We start from the raw sequence: 17,114 nt of genomic DNA, 5'->3' as shown, positions 1-17,114 counted from the left end.
CGCGTCTCCAGGGCTGGAGATGCCTGCAAGAGACTGTGTTGGCTGGAAATGTTTGTCTCAACATTGCTGCTGCAAAGAGCCTCAACACCCTGTTGCTGTGGGGGAGTACGCGCAAAATGTCCCTGAAGAAACCACCATATCCGCCTGAAGCTAGCAGTGCCTACCAAGCTGTGCTTGCCCACCAGCAAGGTGAAGAAACCACCGTGGACACCTGGGCACGCGCCCGTGGAGGAACACGGGGCGGCACGTATGGCGGTGAGCTCCGTGGAAATGGGTGGCCTTTTCGGAGAAATCGTGGGGACCGGGACAATAGAAGGACTGCGTACTCCTCTCTCACAAAACTGAAACAAAGCACCTGAAAAGCAACTGCAACCGGAAAGCAACTGAAGAGAACCTGCAGCGCTTGGGACTGGGACTTTGGCTGGAACCTGGAACTTGGACCCTCCATCACCTGCATCGAGACCGAGTCAACGGGACGCTGCTGGCTTCGTGGTGGTGGTGGTAACTAGTCTTGCTCTATCTCTTCCCTTTTCTTGCTTAGCTCTGCCTCTTTTTCCTTTCTTCTTCCCTCTCTCCTGTCGCTATTATCCGTTGTTATAGGAAATAAAGCTTGCAAGGTTGTACGGCATCTGACCTCGTTTGTGTCTCAGCCTCGCTCTTGGGATCGTTTAAGACCCCTCCCCGATACTGGATCGGGACAATGCCCCAGCCTGCCGGCTCCTGTGCTGGCTGTGACCCCCGTCTCCACGTCCCAGTCCATCTCCGTGCCCCAGTCCATCTCCACGTCCCAGCCTGTCTCCACGTCCCCAGCCCGTCTCCACATCCCAGTCCATCTCCACGTCCCCAGGCCACTTCCATCTCCCAGCCCATCTCCATGTCCCCATGTGGCAGGTACACCCCCCCGCCCCCGACAGCAAACGAAACTTCTCCGCGCAGGGAGGAGAGGAAAAACAAACCCCAAACCCTAGAGGCCGCAGCTTGAAAATGGACCTGGCCATTCGAGATGTGCCAGGTACGCTGAAGTGACCTTTTGGCCAATAGGGGTTAAAATGACCGCGGGTCAGATTCAACAAGGGTATGAACGGGGCCCCGCCGGAGGACATTTTCAGCCAGTCCCCCTCGGAGCAGCGGGTCTGCAGTCGGGGACTCTCCCCTTGGGTGGGGACGCCGCCCCAGGTAGCTCCTCGAGGTTGAGAAGCCCTCATCCCTCAGGTGAGCGATACGCGCATCTCGAGTCATCGTTTTCCATCTGAAGAATGCTTAAGCCGGCTGTGCAGTACTGATTCCCCTTACGTCATTGAACCTGTGCTTCACAAAGGTCACCGGACTTCTAACTAACTTTTGACTGAAGAATAAGTCTGAGTTCTAACACCTGTTGGATGTGGTTGTGTGAGCCTTTGTAACATTTTAAATTGGCGTAGTCGGCAGGATGGTGTTAACAGAGGAATTATTGCGGAAGAAGGGCTGTAGCCCTTTTCCCCCAGAGGTGGAACGGGCGAAGGAGAAGAGGTGTGGGGTCTTTTTTGCTTGCGTTAGCGTAATTTCAGTCCTTCCTTCCAACAGACGCAAACAATCTATTTCCCCTCGCTTTTATAATTGTCCTTTGCCCGTCTGTCAGAATCACTCTTTCGGTTTTGCGCTTGACTCAAGCAGGCGCCTAGGAGGGCACACAGAATGCCTTTCCCTGTGCCGTCTCGACTGCTTCCGCGGCTTTGTTCTACTCTCGCCATGTCCGCTGCTGGGTCGGTCCTCCTTCGCCCGTTCCACCTCTGGGGGAAAAGGGCTACAGCCCTTCCTCCGCAATAATTCCTCTGTTAACACCATCCTGCCGACTACGCCAATTTAAAATGTTACGGAGGCTCACACAACCACATCCAACAGGTGTTAGAACTCAGACTTATTCTTCAGTCAAAAGTTAGTTAGAAGTCCGGTGACCTTTGTGAACCACAGGTTCAATGACGTAAGGGGAATCAGTACTGCACAGCCGGCTTAAGCATTCTTCAGATGGAAAACGATGACTCGAGATGCGCGTATCGCTCACCTGAGGGATGAGGGCTTCTCAACCTCGAGGAGCTACCTGGGGCGGCGTCCCCACCCAAGGGTGGAGATTCCCCGACTGCAGACCCGCTGCTCCGAGGGGGACTGGCTGAAAATGTCCTCCGGCGGGGCCCCGTTCATACCCTTGTTGAATCTGACCTGCGGTCATTTTAACCCCTATTGGCCAAAAGGTCACTTCAGCGTACCTGGCACATCTCGAATGGCCAGGTCCATTTTCAAGCTGCGGCCTCTAGGGTTTGGGGTTTGTTTTTCCTCTCCTCCCTGCGCGGAGAAGTTTCGTTTGCTGTCGGGGGCGGGGGGGTGTACCTGCCACATGGGGACATGGAGATGGGCTGGGAGATGGAAGTGGCCTGGGGACGTGGAGATGGACTGGGATGTGGAGACGGGCTGGGGACGTGGAGACAGGCTGGGACGTGGAGATGGGTTTGGACATGGAGACAGGCTGGGGACGTGGAGGCGGGGGTCAGACCCAGCACAGGAGCCAGCAGGCTGGGGCATCTCCAGCCCTGGAGACGCGTGCTGGTCCTGCACAGGTGCAGCCACGGGACACACACCCCTTTTCCCTCTCATTCACCATGTGTAAGCCAGTTCAGATTACTTTAGCTGGGGCTTTCTCTTTTATTATACCTGTTCATTCTGGAATAGGCCAACTGCATCCTGATAACATTAAGGTCTTGCATTTAATGTGCCTCCAAACCATCTCCCAGTTGCCTTTAGCTTGGCTTCCTAAACCATCCTAGAGGCATCTACAAACTCCTCAGTCCCTCTGATGTCCATCCTCTTCCTCCTCTGTAAAGCACACTAAATAGCCTATTTTCCAAGTTCAGGAGGGCTGAATTATTCATTGCAGAGGGATGAATGTAGCTCTTTTCATCTGTCCCTGAACAGATTCTGATCTCGGTGAATGCTTATTGTTATTCATAACTATTCTCCAGCTAGTTTGGATAAACAGCTTCAAACCAGCGGGCTGTTTCAAAATCATTCCTCGCTGTTCCCCACCCGAGGGCTGGTGGTGGCAAGTGCTTTTCTACCAAATGGGTGGCTGAAAGTTCAGAGAGGGAAGATGAAAGCTGGGAAGCAAAGGAGAAACAGGGAATTACAATTTTTTTTTTTTTTTTCACACTGCTACCCTTGTTCTCATGCATATGTGGATGTTTGCTGGAAAAATCGGCATACCCTGAACACTAGTGTGAACAAGCATCCTTTTGTGGAAATGTTCCCGAATAGCAAATGACAAAGGACATGGACACTGTCACCCAGAACAGCTGTGTGGGATTCAGAGGAGCGTGTGTGAAAGCTGCAAGTCTCATTACAAATGCTTTAGCTTTCCTGCTATTCATCTCCTGCTCCTCCTCTAAAGAGCAGCCATTCACCTACACTCTTCGTTTCTTCTCGCTGGGGAATTTGGAGGGGATTGTGGGGATCTAGTAACAAACCTCAGCCTTGGATGTGAGGATGAACATCTGGAGCCAACATTTGGCCCAGGCACAGCTCGGACCTCTTGGGAATCATGGCCAACATCTGGATTTGCATTGTGTCCCATGAAATATGGGGTTTAGGGTCTAAGTGTTGGATCACGTTTAATTTGAAATACAAAGGGGTTTTGCTCCTAGCTCTGCTTTCCTAAATTGCATCTTTTGAGAGACCTTGAAGAAAACTCCACGGATTGCCTGAGTAACACTTCTGAAAGCTACCCCCAGGTTACAGGGGAATAATCTGCCTTCACAGCTATCACCTCAGCCTAGTTCTCTCAAATATGTTTCAAGAGACTTCAGAGTTTCCCACAAAGAATTGCATGGCACACAGTGAAATGACAACATGTAATTACCTAGTGGAAATGTGTCATTTCCCATATCCATGGGGAACAGACAGAGCTAGGCAAGATGGTTAGCTGTGTTGCTCCACCTCTCCCTGCATATCACCTTGTCTGATGCTTTGGGAAAAAGACACCACTTTGGCAGCGGCAGGGGAAATTGTGTTTGCAAACAACATGTAAACCTTCAAGGGGGATGGAAGTAGAATGGGTAAGTATTTTAGGTTCCTCAGCAAAGGAGAACATTTATCAGAGCAAGCACAGGCACAGAGAAACAAACTGGGAGTTTATAAAGAAGCCACATTCAATCACTGAGAGAAAGAGAGAGATTGCAGTACTATGCTTGTGCCCAGCCATAGATCACAGGTAGAAAGCTCAGCAAACTTTTCTGCCTGCAGGCTCAGGGGAAAGATGATCCAGCGATCTGGGCATACTCAGGCGATCATGAATTTATTCTTCCTTCACCCGCCAAGCCCTCTTCTTCACTTGCATTCCCAAGTACTCTATGCAGCTGGGAAGGCAGGAGAGAACCATAACCCACTATACTGCCTCTACATTATCCTCCAGACTGCAGCTGAAGTCCCTGCTGCAGAATCTCCTCCCTTAGTGGATGCTGAATGACGGACAGATGGATTATTCACATGCCAGGTGCCATTCCCGGCACGGAGAGCAAGGGAAAAGCAACCCCTTCCTTCACTTTCCAAATGGAGCTGGGATGATCTGGAAGCCACTGAGAGAGAATAAATATGGAGCATGACCGTCTGTCATTCCCAAATGCTCTCTGTTATTGGACTATTGCCATTACCTTAAAAACAATTATCTCCCACCTGCATAAATCAGTAACGGCCTCAGCACCAGCAGGGGTCACATCATCTGAGTTATTTCAAGTTTCCTAGAGAGAGGGAGGAAAGAAGCAAATGGGGGGGAAATCCAGCTTCATTTATTAGGCTACAGCACTGGCACAGGCGTGACAGTGAGTTCATCGGAGGAAACCCATGTCCAGAGCTCAGAGTGATGGACCAAACTTTAAGGAAGCCTTGTGATTACCAGAGTACCAGCCTAACCTGTGAAAAGTCTGGTGTCTTTTATTTTAGAATTCAGCTCCCAAATTAATCTAATAAAAATCTTGACATTGAGAAAGAGTGGCAGGGTACAATGAGTTTTATGACAAGGACAGCTGTGGTGGGGTACCAGTAAGTGATAACACTTACAGCATCCCCTTTGAGGAACTGTGCGCTGGCATGGCTCACGTCTGGTACTCAGCAAGGCCAGGAGGAATTAGGCAGGGTCAAGGAGCATCACTGCCTACAGGATCTGTGTGGGGCTTCCCTGCTTGTAAGAAGTGGCCAATGCTTAAATGCAAGGAGGAATGAGGTTGGAGGTGTTGGTTGAGGCCATTGGGCTTGCTGGACTTTGAATTTCTTTAGTGCATCCAAGACTTGCAGCAAACAGTATACCAGTCTTCTGTCCATCCTCTTAAAAATGTGGGAGAAAAGCAGTAAGAGCGACCTCTGAACTAACATTTGCCTCTTTAGAAGGTACAAGGCAGTGGTTTTAATTGTAGCAAGGTATTTTCTCAGTGTGTAACCCTTACTGTCTGCTGGGGTGTGAGAAAAGAAACATCTCAGAGGCCTCAGTGCAAGAGGTTTTTGTCTTTGTTGTGCTGCAGTCCTCACTAAAGGGTCATTTTCTGGGGAACGCAGGCCAGGTGTCCTCCAGAAGTGCTATTGCTCTGGTACCAAGTGCCAGCCCTAAGCCAGGCACCACACGACAACTAGGTTTACTTTCATCTTGTCTGTGGAGCAGGCTCTCAGACTCACACTTGGAGGCATCTCTCTCTCCTGAGCCAGATGAAGGGGAAAAGAGCATTTTTACTTTTTACGAAGAGAACCCTTCTTTAGTGCCACTCATCCAGGGCTCTGCTTCGATTAGGAGTCATGTATTTTCATCACAGCTGCAGTATGCACTGCTCTGCAGTGCTCCACCAGGGATGGCAGGTGGATCTCCAGCTCCTTCCTTACCTCCTCTCCCCTCTCCTTAATGTTTTCTGCTCTGCTTTGCTTTATTTGCTGTGGTGCGGGGGAAGTTGGACCTAGGGATGGGATGCCAGGAACAGGAGCCATTATCAATGTCATGTCCAATATGCTGTGAATAATCACGCAGGACTCACAACTCAAAACCACTTTGTCTTTGTCCCTGTGCCTGATACCTCCATCCCAAAGGAACGTGAGTGCTGTCTTACCTGAGTGCTCACATCCCCCAGGATGGGATTCCCTGACTCTCTCTCATTGCCCTTCAATAAACGCACCGGAGAGTGCTTTGAGTAAGAATTGGTAAATACCCTTCCTTCCATCCCTCTGCTCAAGACGTCTGAATTTTCACTTGGCTAGCGTATTATCTACATCTGCAGGATCTCTGCTTTGCCTGCTAGGGCTCCTTAAAGAACTGCACAAATAATTTAAATGGCTGGTTTATTGCTAAAGGCATGTACCTGATTTCCCTGGTGTTCAGGCGGAGTGAATCGTCCCAGCTCCATTGATTTCAGAATTAGAGTGTCAAGGATCCAGCCCATACCTTATTGAAATCAATACCAGTGATCAGGACCACACAGAAACTGCTCATAAGCTGTTATCTTGATATCAACTCAACTTAACTGGCAATGACAATAAGTTCCATTGAATCAGACGGGCCATTAAATTTAGACACTCAATCCCGAGCTGAAATTCAAGCCAAGCATTAGCAGGAGAGAGACACTGTTGCTTGCAGTGCCAGATCCAAGTCTGACCCTTCTCACGTTGGACGGTGTTGCCAGTTGTTTTAATCACGCAGGGTTTCCTTTTGCGCTGCATAGTAGCTAATTTGGTTTGTGGGTTTTCTTTTTTTAATTGAGCGTGGCTGGAGGACAGCTGAAAAACACTATTCACCTGTCTCACCAGCTCCGTCATCTAAACTTTTCCTTCTCAAGGCAGGCAGAATAACACTGCGCACCAATAAAATCATCATATACTCAGCTTGAAAGCGATAAGACAAAATCAAACTGCCTGCAATAACAAAGACCGAGTCTTTTGATGGCGAGGAAGGAGGGAGGGTGTCATTATGCACATTTTATTACTGCGGTTTTCAAACCTGCTAGTGATGGGGATTTAATTCTCTGCTATGCTGGCACTGTACCTGCAGCAGAGAGGGAAGGAGGTAGTTTTTAGCTACCCTGGGTGTCCCTTGATTCTGGCTGTGCTGCCTAAGCTGGCAATCAGAGCCTCTTGGGGTTGGCAGGAGGAAGGGCGCTCTCACCACGCCAAGCCATCAAAATGTTGGGCAGCTCAAGAAGTTAACCTGGACTGCTGGAACCACCTGCCTGCGTGCTCCTACCTCCCCTCAGCTACAAAGTAAAACATGTTTGCTTGAAGCAAGATTGTTTATTGATTAATAACCCTTTTTAACTTCACTGCTTCAGATGATTAGGAATGGACAGAAATCTGAGCTAAACATGTTTCAGGTCCTGGCGGGGGGAGATATAGAAATAAAGCTCAGTTAGTAGGTTAAGCAAGAGCATTTTTTTTTTCAGCAAAGGGGGAGTTAAGGGCATATAAACACCTTGTGGGAGAAGCTCACTCTGCAAAACTGGGGAAGGAGAGGGTTACAGCGACAGGCCGTTACTGCTGACAGGCAATAATGGGTGAAAATGCAGGCATTGAAGCACTTGTGATTATGTCCCTGTGCCCTTGATCTGCGCACACCTCCGGTTCACCATTCACACCGGGGGGTTTAAAGCATAACTATGCACAAAGCCATAAAATAATTGAGGTGGCAAGTGAACTCTGAAAGTCATCTGGTCCAACCACCCCATTCAAAGCAAGGCCAGCCTCAAAATTAGATCCAACTCCAAAGTTAGACAGTGTGGATCAAGGTCATGAGCTTATGTCCAACACGTGATGCCACTTTGAAAAACACATCTAAGTGAGGGGTTCTTCCCAGGGGATGGGAGCAGGTTTGCTGCAGTTTTCCCATCATCTCTACAATGGTCAATATGACCTCAAAAGCAAAAGGCATCTCCAAGAAGTCTTAATGAAACACATTTCAAAGGCCTTTTACACCTAAGCACCATAAAAGAGACCTCAGCCAACTAAGAATGACTAAGAATTACTCTTCCCCCATGCATTCACAGTTCAGGCTTATTTCTTACAGGAAGAAGCAGGAAAATATCATTGATGGGGGAAAAAGGGGGAAAAAATATTTACTTTTTTTTGCCATGTACCATCAGGCAGTGATAAGGTGCAGCTAAAGTGGCAGGCTGCACTTTATGGGGATGAACTATTATTCAGATAAGATGGAGGCAAGAGATCTTAGCCAGGGTAAGGAAAAAAGTACTAGTTTAAGGTTATTATGCAGGAAGCGCCCTGCTGCATGAAATCTATGGGAAATTGCATATTCTGTCACATTTACTTATTGAATCCCAATTTCATCGTAGCATGAGGAAAAAATACATCAACCTCCCTTGTAGCTCTTATTAGATTTCACAACCATTCAATATTAAAATGCCAGCTCTAGTAGCAGTGTTTCTCTCTCCATTTTCTCTCTCTTCCCCCTCCTCCCCACCCCTTGGTAACACTGCAGTATTGGAGGTGTGGTACAGAACCCCTGGTGTAGAGATGCTCTGAACCCAAATGCCACAGAAGGGGTTAGAATTACCAGCTCTACACACCAAGATCCCTCCAGCTTTCTCCTCGGCCACCCATTTACTCTCTACAAGTATGTGGACAGTCCTAGCAGTGCTCATTCTCATGCTGAGAGGCTTCCAGTCTAGAATTGCATCTCCTCTCTTTTCTCAGGAATTCTCCAAACCTGCATGTTTTGCAGAGCATTTTAGCTCCTGCTCAGACCAATAGGAGCTTAACAGTCATCGTTTCACCCTGTCCTCCCCTTCCCCTTGGACTCGTACTTCTAGCAACCTCCTTAACGCATTTCAGTTTGTTGACAAAGCAACACCCTAGTGCAAGAGGAGGATAAAATTGCCTGGCAGCCCAAATCCTGCCCCAAGGTGCTCCTCTTCTGGCCCAAGGGCTGGGCACACATCCTCTTGTAGTGGGGTGAAACTGGAGGAGCGTTCTTGATTCCAGCTAGAGGGATTGTATGCTCAGATAGGACCTGAGATTTCAGGACTGTCTGAATGGATTAAGGCATACCCCCAAAGGTCATCCTCACTGTTACCAGAATCACCCCAAAACCTGATGACCTTTTATGCATCCCCCAGTCAACCTCCATGACCCACCTCTTCCACTCTCCTACAAGGGAAAGAAGGCAAACCCTGCTCTGGCTATAGCCAGAAGTATTACTTTGCCATCCCCAGTTTTGTAAATCTTCCCTTGTTATGTAGGAAGCATGCAGAGGGACTGGCTCTGGAGTGAGTGGGTATTTAGTGTTTCAGAGATGGGCTGGGAGTGCTGTGCTATAAAGTTATCAATCTCTCTCTAATGTAAAGCACGCCGTAGCTGCTGCAGGGCAAAATGTGCTGCTTTCTCTAGTCTTAAAAAATATTCACTTCTGTCTGTAAACAGATGGATGGAAACAAATGGTTTCCCCCAGTTAAATGTTTTAAAGAGCAATCCAGGCTTTGGATATCACCTAAGGTGGGGAGGAGAAAGCAGTCGTAGGCTAAAGGGGTGGATTGCTTTTCTGGTCTCTGCAGAATGGCCTCTGCATATTTAGCCTGAGCGGTCTCTACCTGTGATGCTTTCCTGAGCCACCTGGCTCTAGGGAGGAGGCAAAATCATGCTGAACTCAGGTCAGTTCAGGAAAAAGCCCAGCTATCTGATCTGAATTTGTAACAGGCCACAGGAGAAATAAATCCCATGACTCTGTGGTAGGAGCATAGGAGCCAGCAACGGGAAAAATTCTGGAGTGCCTGAGGCTCAGTTCAGATAAAAGCTGCAGCTAATTATCCAAACAAAATATTCATATCTCTGAATCAGCAAAATGGGGCTGGAAACTCAAAGGGAGCAACCTCTCCTGTGATGTCTCAGTCCCTCGGTTTTGGTCCCTGTCCCCTGGCAGGAAGGGCAGAACCAAGAAATCTCCAGATGAAAAGTGGCCAGGACTCAGGGATGACCTTGCCGAGGGCCAGCTGAGCAGCTCCTTCCTCTAAACACTTTTAAGGAACTCCTCCTCCCTTCAAAGAGAGGAAAGCAACATGGCACCATCCTGAAAGCCTACATCGTCTGCTGGACATTTTCTAATTTATTACCCCACTTCTTAGGTAGGTTCTCACACAAATCAAAAGCACTGTCACGTGCGACACAGGGACAGATATGACGTGCTGCTTTACACAGCCCAGAAAGGACAAGAGACGAATTCCCTTAGTGGACTTGGATGAACAGCTGTAAAAAAAATATTAAAAAGTACTAAAAAATCTTCTTCCTCTGAAGCACTCCCTCTGAATAAAAATAACAGTGCTGAAGCAGCACTTTCTGTCCTTAAATCCCTGTGTGCTTTTCCAAAGGAAGGTCAATGCCATTGCCCCTGTTCACAAGTGTGGGAAAGGAACTGCTGCTTTTTATAAAGGTTTTGCCACCCCACAGCATGGCCCTGTTTAACGAGGCCACTGGACTTGCTTTTTTCCAGGGATTGAACCAGTCCTGAAGGTTTCTGTGGGACTTCCTACCTTTATGCCTTCTTCTTGTCCTCCCTCCTTTAAAGAGAGCAGTGTAGTGTTACCCCATCCTGGAGGCCAGATTTGCCTGACATTTGCTGTGTTTCCTCTTCTTCTTCATCCAGCTGAACTCCTGCAGCACTTTGCTACAGTGAGAATGGAACAAAGAGTAAATGAAGTTGAGGCTTCGTGAAATTAAGGTTTTCCTCTCCCTTGGCCCCTTTTTGACACTACATCTAACCCAAACGGCTCATCTCTTATCTGGCAGCATGTGAGTCCAAGTGACAACCAGACAACAGAGCCAAACCCACCACCTTCCCACTCGCCCTCCTGGGCTGCAGTGCTCCCGTTTCTTTTGCAGGTGTTTGCGTTAACCCTCCAGCTCTGTCTATCCCTCCTCTTTCCCCGGCCTTCTCTTCCTTTGCAGCATCAGTTTATCCATCCCTTGCTCCAGGTTACGGGTTCTTGCCGTGCTCGTGCCTCAGATTAATTCCCTCCCTTCTGCCACGTTGCTGTTTGGAAGATACTAGGAGGTTGCTATCCATCCACGTTGTCTCAAGCCCTCTCATTTCTAAATTGTAACTACTTCTCTCCCTCATTTCCCAGCCTCCAGCGTATGTGGCCTTCTAGGCATCACAGCATTGAACCAACTTTTCCCCTCTCAGCCAGGCAGGACCTTCCCACACTAGGGCCCACTGACAGCTGTGGTAGGAAGGGAGGTGGATAAGTGTTTAGATGAGAGATGGGCAGTAGCATGGGGAGATACTGAGTAGAGGCCCTGGCAAGGAGATGGCTCAGGCTTCCACCATCAGAAAGGCTTTCTCACATCGTTTTGCTGTGAAATGGGTAGAGCAGCACCCCAGGGCGGAAAGCAGTTAGTTGCATTGGTTGAACAAGAGACCGGCTGTAGAGCTGGGAATTTCCCCACGTGTTTCCCGCACAGCGAAGATGGCATTCCCAGTGCTTTACTCCAGGTATCAGCCGGAGCCAGTACGACACCTCTGGGGGCTCTGATTGCCCAGGTCTCTCTTGGATGCTGCTTCTCTCCATTGACTGTGCTGAGATCCTACAGGAAAAGGCTCCTAATGTAAGACCAGAAATTGAGCACCCCCTGCTCTCCCCCACCGAATAGTAGCATTAACAGGAGGTGGACGGACCAAAGGAAGAACATGCAGCCCTGTAATATGGTATTGCCATTGCTCACAACAGACCATAAACTCTACTGAGTCTGCAAATCCTCAGGACTGAGGATTCACAGGCAGATGCTGTCTGAACTTCTCTTGACCTGTCCGTAGCTTTGTTTTACTTGGTTTAGCTGCAACAGAAATTTGTCTAATTGACCAGGTGTCTATGGATAATTTGTTTTATTTCTGTTTATCTTTGCATGGCACAGTCATACCTTTATATAGATAACAATAACAGGCAGTTGCTCTATGTAAAATGAGATGTTTACAAGTCTGAAACGATAATGAAGTGTAGAGCAATACAGGCTTGGTACGATAGCAGAGGCATCCAGATGCAGAGACACAGGACCAGTGAAGAAAATGCAGAGGTGTAAAAGTCTGTTAGCAAATATATAAAAATGATCCCAAACAGATCCTAGAGGGAAGAAGAAGAAACCATCAACATGAACACTGTATTTCTCCCGGTGAAGGACTCTAGATGCTGTAACACCCCACCACAAGCAGACTGAAACCACCAAGCCATAGGAGCCATGGAAGGGTGAGCAGAACACTGGGAAAATGGCAGAAACCCAGAAGTGCTTGAACAACAATTTAAACTGCATTAACGTTTCTTTTTTTCCTGTAACAATTAGCTCTGCACTAATAATGATTGCATTCTTAACATTTCAGTTACACTAACAATAAATTTTTGGCTTTACTTATATATGCAAGGTGTTGTTCCTCTTTACCCATAAACAAGCTTCTGAAGGTAACATATGTTTTCTATAGATGGTCTGAATGTGAGGACATCATCATAGGGATGAGAGCTACTATGAATATTAAAAAATATTACAAAGATGTGAAAGATGGCAGTGAGTTTAGGACGGTCCATATTAAAAACACGATGAAGGATTGAAGAAGTCAAAGAACTTCTTGGCTTTGAATGGTGATTTAACACCTATGCCAACTTTGATTTTGTGGTAACATGTGCCACTCCTGGCAGGTGAATGCATAGCCTTGTTCAACATTATCTGTTAGTGGGGATGCTGGGAGTTTGGAGATATGGGAGGGTATGAAGTGCTCACATCTATTGGTAATAGGGATCAAAGAACTCAATTTGTAAATAATTCATTTCATATAGGAATGAGCATCCACTGTATGGTATCATGCTTTTTTCAGTGCCTGGAACTGGGGAGGAAATAAAAATCTATATTGCTTCTGTCCAAACTGTGTATTCTAACAATTGTCCTGTGTTTGCTGTAACAGTAAGCCAAAATTCTCTACACACAGGTGCAGACTGCAGGTCCCAGTACATTGAACTGACATTTATAAGCCCATCCTGGATGACATGCAGTTATTGTTGGAGGCATGATTCTAGTCATTCTCAGTTATGAAGAAACAAATTCTACAAAGAGTGTCATTTCTCCTGATTTAGATTGATATGAATAGAATCAAGACCACATGTGCCGTTTTTAGAGGGTTAAACCAAATCTTTTTTAACATTGGAGTCTGCTAATGGCTATAGACTGTAATTCACAGCCTGTCTGCTGAGTAATTTTGCATGGTATCAAAGATTCTTGCAAGCAGAAATATGGCCAAAATAACACTTCAGCTTCACTAGATCAATACCACTGAAATAAAAAGCCATCCAGTCGCTGAAGAGGTCTATTTAGTTTCTCTGTCAGGCACTGATCCTAGCTAGAATCAGTGGGTTTTACTTACAAGCATTAATACATTGCATGTTGAGGACTCCTAACCCAGGTGGAGTGCTGTTCTTGACAGGGAAGTTGAGAAAGAGCTGTCCAATATGTTCTGAACATTCAAGAAATTAAAATCTGTAATAGTTAAATCTCTTAACTTTGTGGCACTACTTCATTGCAGCAGGTGTTTAAACAAAGTTAGAGGGAGGCTCTGGTGGGAGCGTGGAAGGCATCATGTAACAGAAAATAGCTGGTCAGCTGTTCACTTGCTGATGGCCTGGGAAATGAGTGGAGGATGACTTTTCAGCACTGGTCAGACTGGGTTGATACAAAACGCTACCTAGTTCAGCAAGAAGCTACAACACCCATGGGAAAGAATTTAAGAAAGTGTAAAGCTGTGAAGGATGAAGGAGGCTGAACTACTCCTGTCTCTGTCATTTTTAATAGGCTTTTGAATTAGCATTGTTCCTGTGATGAAATAAATGTACTTCAACTTCTTTGCCTCAGCCTGTCTGCAATAATTACCCCAGAGAAATTAAGACTGCCTGGTTTCCTCTCAAAAAATAACTGATGGATCTTTTCTTGAAGAAAAATCCCCCAACCACCTTTCCCAATGATATTGTTGGATACCATTAATTAAGAGGGGTCAGACAAGGTTGAGAACTTGGCTGGAACACCTCAGAGGATCAAGCAGTTGATGCTGGGGACTTTGAAAAAACCCTGTTCCCTAACTCAGACTTGTACCAATAGTTAGGAAGAGCATTAGGGGGCACTGGAGGTACTTTTGGAAAAAATATGCATGCTTTGTTTAATTAACAGCTGGTTAAGCAAGTGTTAAGCTATCTAAAAGCCTTTCAAATCCTGCAGTGCTTATCTTCTAACCACCTGCATGCTTGCTTCTTGCAACTGATGCTAGTGCAAACCTGCTTCTTTTAATTCTCCTGCATCAATTGCAGAAAGAATATAAAAGTGAAAGGTGTCCAGGTGCTAAACTCCAAGCTGATGAAAGGAAACATGTCCCCACACAATTAGTCTGTGACTGTTGTTTCCAGGAGTTATCAGCATGGAGACCTGAACCTCTGTGGGTTTCTCCAAAGCCTTGTGCATCTCTGTGGGGAACAAGGCCATCCAGAAAAGAGATTAGACAACCTGACCCAGTCTCCATCCTCAGAGTGCCAGCCAACTTTCCAGCTAATGAGCTTTAGGAATAATTTTATTCTCTGGGAAAACTGTTTCATGAGCGTCAACTCCAAAGTCCTCCCGTCACATAGATGGAGATGTCCAGCCAACGGTGTCTCTCAGGGAGACATGATTTGCAAAACAACCCAGTGTAACGGATGGACCAGGGGCTTGGCAATTCTTATAGCTCTTTTGTCGTCAAATCCCTTGACTTGTCCTTGACCAGGAAGTCTTCTTATTTTTATTATTCTAAAAATTCTGGGCCATGTTCCCTCAAAGGACACCTTTCCCTGAAGGCTTCCCTCCCTGTTCTCCTGTATACATGGAGATGTAGCTGAGCCATGGGTGATCCCATACAACATGAATAGGACTCCTTATGCTTACAGCTCAGTAAAACTTGAGGTGAAGGCTTTAGTACCACTGATGCTGATGGTAGTTACAATGCATTTTCCCTTTCAGACAGAAAATCTTCTAATATCAGTGTGAGAGGACAATAATGTAGCACATAATCTCTAGTTTTTGGAGACAAAAAGAAGGGAAGGGCAAATGCGAACTTCTGGGGGGACAACAGTTTTCTACTGCTCTTTTTTTTTTTTTTTGTCAAAATTTGAAAATGTTGTCAGCAATTTGTAAATTTCCCACCTGTTCTGTTCATACATGAAAACAGCCTTAGTCCCTTCTCCTTTCTAAGTGATTTTTAACGTATAGCAAGAACGTACAGTGTTGACAGCTCTCCAATTTTATCACTTCTCATTATACTTTTTTTTAAGCTAAGGCCACCTACCCCAAAATACAAGATGGTTTTTTTGGGGGGTGAAAATATGCATGAAAAAGTGTCTATTTTTTTGCTTTTTGTTTTAGTCAAGAAATTTCAAGTACATCAAGCAACTCTATTTAAAGATGCACCACCTTTACAAGGATCACAAGATTACTCGTGATTCTTGTCTTCTGTTTGAAAAAGGAAGCAAGTATGTTTCAAGCCTTCATGAAGTGGGGAAGAAAAGGCTTTGCAATACCATTTCCAGCAGGCTAAAACTTGGAAAACTCAGTTATTAATTAAATCTGTGGGGTTTTGGAATGAGTCTGCCCCATAACTTTGTATCCTTTGGAGCTGGAAATAATCAACGATAAAAAAGCAAAGGTATTTCCTGTGACAGGGTAGCGGTATGAAGGGTGCTGCAAGATAGTAATTGCCTCCAGGTAAAGCTACAAACTTTGTCTGCTTGAAGTTGTGACAATTAACAAAAAAAATTAAAAAATATAATCAGAACAATGACAAGGCCTTGTGCCTATGTCTGCTTTGGATGAATGTTTCCATTGCTCTGTTCCCAGGTGGATGTGCTTCTGTTTGTGCCTGAAAGCTAAGAAGAAAAGTTCTTCAGGTACCTAACAGGGGAGGTAAGCTGGTTGCAGACTTGTGTTTTTAGGGTCTGAAATTCAGCTGGAATCCTGTGCTAAGCATTCCTGTCCTTTAAATGACTGAGACCCAAATCCATGTTAAATACAGAGCTACGATGGAGCCCTCATGGCTAAACTGGGAGTACAGGAGTTAGACCCTCCTTCAGAAAGTTGGGACTAGCTTAATTATCACATAGCTCAAAATGCAATTCATCACACTGAGTTCCTGGGTTCTTTGAGCCTTGACTGGTGAGTTTATTTTGCTAATATCCTGTACTGGTTTTGGCTGGGATAGAGTTTGTTTTCGTCACAGTAGCTAGTACGGGGCTGTGTTTTGGGTTTGCGCTGGAAACAGTGTTGATAACCCAGGGATGTTTTCGTTCCTGCTGAGCAGTGCTTACCCAGAGCCCAGGGCTTTTCTGCTTCTCCCCTCACCCCACCAGCGAGGAGGCTGGGGGGGCACAAGGAGTTGGGAAGGGACACAGCCGGAACAGCTGATCCCAGCTGACCCAAGGGATATCCCAGACCATGGGACGTCATGCTCAGCGTATAGAGCTGGGGGGAAGAAGAAGGAGGAAGAGGCAATGTTCGAAGTGGTGGCATTTGTCTTCCCAAGTCACCGTCAGGCGTGATGAAGCCCTGCTTTTCTGGAGATGGCTGAACACCTGCCTGCCCATGGGAAGCGGTGAATGAATTCCTCATTTTGCTTTGCTTGCACACTCGGCTTTTGCTTTACCTATTAAACTGTCGTTATCTCAACCCATGAGTTTTCTCACTTTTACCCTTCTGATTCCCTCCCCCATCCTGAAGTGGGGGGAGTGAGCAAGCGGCTGGGTGGGGCTGAGTTGCCGGCTGGGGTTAAACCATGATATATGTCCATAAATATTCTTACATGGGTTGAATTCTTCTGTTCTCCATTTTCCCCACTGATGCTTCCCCAAGTTGCCGTCTTTCCAAAGTTTCTCCACTTCAGCTGCACCATTGCCTCTTCCTTCCCTCCAGTCCTTGGGTCTCTCCCTCCTTCTCCCAACATACATTCCTCCGTCTCCTCTTAGACCATTGCCTGTATTCCTCCACCCATGTATCTATCCCCTTTCTATCTTGCTTGGAGTGGGAGTCATATGCTCTGCCTACAGACATCTTGCTTCTGTAAGGGC

The sequence above is a fragment of the Aquila chrysaetos genome, chromosome 5, assembly GCF_900496995.4.
Source record: "Aquila chrysaetos chrysaetos chromosome 5, bAquChr1.4, whole genome shotgun sequence".
NCBI lineage: Eukaryota > Metazoa > Chordata > Aves > Accipitriformes > Accipitridae > Aquila > Aquila chrysaetos.
The sequence above is the reverse complement of the archived record's forward strand: the minus strand, read 5'-3'. Positions refer to the sequence as shown.